Here is a 4,259-nt window from a genome sequence, read left to right as displayed (position 1 = left end):
CATGCCATCCCTGCTGCTCCAAAGGGACATGGATTCACTCTCCTGCTCACTGGTGGGGCTTAATGGCTTTTGCTCCCTTAGAAAATAGGGATGGTGTGTGTCTCCTCTTGGCCTTTGGTATCAGTGCCACTTTCATACATAAATGGGTGCAGGGTATCTAGTTTGTGTTTCTGTGGATCCTGAGCAAGCACTTAGGTCATGTTCATAATCCCTGGAGCAGAGGAGAAGATCAGGTCAGGTATAGATTTACCAAAGGGATAAGTCACACAAAATCTGATCCTTGGGCATTCCTCTCCACTCTGCACAAGACCTCCATTCATCACTGGAGAGCTTGTGACATTCCTGCTCTGTGACCTGCTCAGAAGTTTTCATGAAGTTTCCCTTCTGCAGTTTGTTGGCCTTCAGTTCTGTGGTTCTAACCAAAGCATTTGAAATTTTCCTTGAAAATTCATCTGAAATGGGAAGACTCACGCTCAAAAGATTACTTCAAGTTAACAAAAAAACACAGAAAGCCAACACAAAGCTAAAAGAGAACTTTTAGGTGAAATATATTCACTGAGTATCTGGATCTCTGGGATAAAGCACAGCCAGAATTTGACTGAGCTCACAACAATTTGGTATTTTGTCTAGAACACTTTCTGTGTCAGAACTGCCCTGATTTTCATGATTTACAAAGAGGAATTCAAAGAGAATTGCAAAGAGAAAAGCTTTGTCAGGGAAGGGTTAGGCTGGGTATCAGGGAAAGGTTCTTCCCCAGAGGGTGCTGGCACTGCCCAGGCTCCCCAGGGAATGGGCACAGCCCCGAGGCTGCCAGAGCTCCAGGAGTGTTTGGGCAGCACTGCCAGGGATGCCCAGGGTGGGAGTGTTGGGGTGTCTGTGCAGGGCAGGGGTTGGACTGGATGGTCCCTGTGAGTCCCTTCCAGCTCAGGAGATTCTGTGATACACGCTCCTATGAAAGATATGCTGCCTGTGTTGCTGATTACTCCACTATCACTGGTTTAAGTGTGTGCTAATGGCTTTGTCCCTGCTGTGTCTGTGCTTGTGCAATGCCTGTGGCACACCCCGAGCCTCTGCACCCATCCCCTCCCCATGAACCACTCGCTGCGTGTCACTTCCCTACAGCTTTGGCTAATTTTGCTCACCAGTCTGCCAGCAATTATGTCACATCTTGTCTGTGTATTGCACTGTCTGAAGCCCGTAAATAACTCTCTGTGACGCCCCCAACACCTACAAATCCTCTGACTCCCAAATGTTTTGCTTATTCACTCAGCTGATTTATGGCCCCAGCACTGGTGTCCAGTCAGGCTCAGAGGGAATGGTCTCTTGCTCTGTCTCATCCAGACAGATTGATGAACACACAGGATGAAGGGCACCCTCCCACCCTGCCAGGCTTCTTGCTTTATTTTGGGACATTAAAAATGTTGTCAGTAGCCAAGGGCTTGCTCCAGCTCTGTGCTCAAAGCCGTGGAAGCTTTCCCTCTGTCTCCAGAGGGAGATGCCCCTGCAGCTGCAAAGCAGACAGACTTCTGCCTCGAATGAGGAATGGCCAACCTGAACAAGGCTAATGCATGACAGGGATGTGTTTTACAGAGGAGTGAGAGTGTTGAGCTGCTTCCAGTGTCACTCCATTGTGCTGGGGGTGTTAGCAGCATTCACCTGGGGAGGGGTGACTCCCTCGTGGAAACATTTATTCCATTGAATAAATTGTCCTCATGTGGACACCAATGTTTCAAGCACCTGTGAGTGAAGATATGAATTACACTATGACAATTTTGGAAGGCTTTTGTTGTCTCATTTTTAAAATTCTGTGATTTCTTTTTCTAGATAGAACTGGATTCAGAACAAAGCCGTGATCATTCATGTAACAAGGGAGTAAAAATTTTAAAAGTAAGCAGGGGTAGGTTTTAGTGACTGTGTCAACCAGGGTGTTATTTTCTGGTCCTTATTTAATACACAAGACACTGGAAAATGCAATGTGGTTGGATTCATTACACTGAAGGAATGTTCCCTTCATATCCAGCACTGTTATTTTAACCCTGCAATCAATGTGTGGCATTAACATGCTTCCTTCTCATTCTCCAGAAGTCAGGAATTCACAGCAGTTTAAGGACTCACAGGAGCTTATTTTTAATCCAAGTGAATTTCTGAAATCTTTAAGACTCTGTAAACTCAGCAGTTTATACATAGTGCACATAGTGCATGCTGTCCACTGAGAGATGGAGCCTGTTACTGCCTGTGCAAATATTGCCAGTATTTGGGCTTTTACCAAACTAGATTTGAATTTAGCCCTTTCTCAGCAGTTTCTGTTATGGTAACACATGTCCACTGTCACACCAGGCTGAGAATGAAACATTCTGACGTGAAACATTTGGAGATGTCAGGAAAGGCTTTGGAGCTGAGTTTGTACCACTTTGCCATTTCAGAGTAGCTGCTCCTCTCCACTGCCCAGCGTGGAGGAAAGGAGTCAGAAGGAGCAAAGAATAAATGCAAGTGTAACATAAACAGAGCTTAGGGGAAAGCTGCTGCAAGCTGGTGTCAGGTCATCCTGTTTGGTGAGTGCTGTAAGCATCAGGCATTCCTGCTCCAGGAGTGGTGACATGTTTAGGAAGATACAAGAGGCAATAGGGGATTATGTTTGTTGTTAATGTGGTTCAGTACTGTGGAGGACAAATTAAATCCATAAGAGGGTGATCAAGAGCCTCTAAAAATCTCAGCCATTCACTGTGCAATGCTCTGCCCAGGGCAGGACAAGGTGCCCTGGAATCAGCTCCTTTTCCGTTCAGTTTTGTGTCTTTTCCTTCCCACAAGCTCCTCATTCCCTTCATTCCCAGGTTTTAAGACATCTCCCAAGGGTTTACAGAAGTAACTGTGTGATGTAGCAGACTAGCAGCACACAGATGAAATGCAAACCCCTTGTTGTGGTGGGAGCAGCAGAGGACATCCAGATCAGGCCAGGAGGGGACAGGAGAGAGGGCTTGGCTGGTGCTCACACAGCCCTCTCCCATTTCCCAGTGCTGTTGTCTCAGTGCATCTCCACTGAGGCCAGGGAGGTTCAGAGATGTCAATTATTGCTGAGATTTGTAGTGAGTGCAGTGCCCCAAAACAAGATTTGTGGTAAGGACAAAGTGGAGCCACTGATTTTTTCTAGGGAGGTATCTGTGGCTCTTTGCAGCTGCTGAGTAATGGCAAAATAATTTTGGTTCAGAAACTGACCCAGAGGTTACTGTGAGTGACACACTCTTTGGCCTGGGCATGGTTTAGCCATCACAAATTATTTTTGCTCACTAGGTTGTCTCTTACCTTTAGCTGAAACCAATTCTCACCCAGACAATGCAGCTCAGAGTTGAATGTGTGATAAGAAGATGCCACTCCTATGTTTTCATCAGGTGCCAGAGCTCAGCTGGATGAATGCCTGGTGTAGGTGTGCTCCCAAAGTCCCTGTGCCTTTCAAAACTGATGGAAGTTGCATGTTCTTGTGTCCCTCTGTTAACTGAAGGAGTGCAGAGGGTAAGCAGAGACGCAGCACTAATGCCACAGGCAATCCAATCTAATTGCTCTTTCAGAGCTGCAGTAACTCTATAGTTCCTGAGCATCTCTCACATGACAGAGAATCTGCTTTCCCAGCTTGCTGCAAGGCAGGGATGTGTTACATTACATATTGTCCAATTTAAAATACAGGGAAAGAGACTCCTTTGGCAGAAGGTGCCCTGAACGATCCATAACAATAACTCCTTAATGCCAAGCTCACGCTTCACCATTCCCTTCTAAAGGCTTCTTGTCTGCTCTCAGGTCTGTTGCTAATTTAACCAAGCTAAATGAGATCAGGATGTACCTCTGCTCCATGCCCCAGTTTAGACATCCATCTCTGTGGTTTTCTTCTCAGCAACTGCTCTTGCCATCCATCAGAACCCACCACGTGAGTGCCATGTGGTGAATGTTTGCCTGAAACACGAGAGGAGGTCTTTAGAGGAAAGCCAGGTGACACAGAGGGATGCCACTGGATGTGTACATTTTCCATTCAGCCCTGCTAATCATCCTGATACTCAGGTTGTGTTGGGCATGACAGGCTGATTGGCAGGTCTGCCTCTACTTGGCTGCAAGGATGTGGCAAGTGAGGAAGGACAAACTGTGTCACTAAAGGGATCCGTGTTAAGGTCTGTCTTTTCCCTTGCAAACTCTAAATAATGAAATTCTTGGTCTTTTTCAAAGGAGAACTTGTAATCTGTTTGTGCTGACCCCGAAAAGCTGAGTGAAGAATC

The sequence above is a fragment of the Fringilla coelebs genome, assembly GCF_963513975.1.
Source record: "Fringilla coelebs genome assembly, chromosome: 23".
Lineage (NCBI taxonomy): Eukaryota > Metazoa > Chordata > Aves > Passeriformes > Fringillidae > Fringilla > Fringilla coelebs.
The sequence above is the reverse complement of the archived record's forward strand: the minus strand, read 5'-3'. Positions refer to the sequence as shown.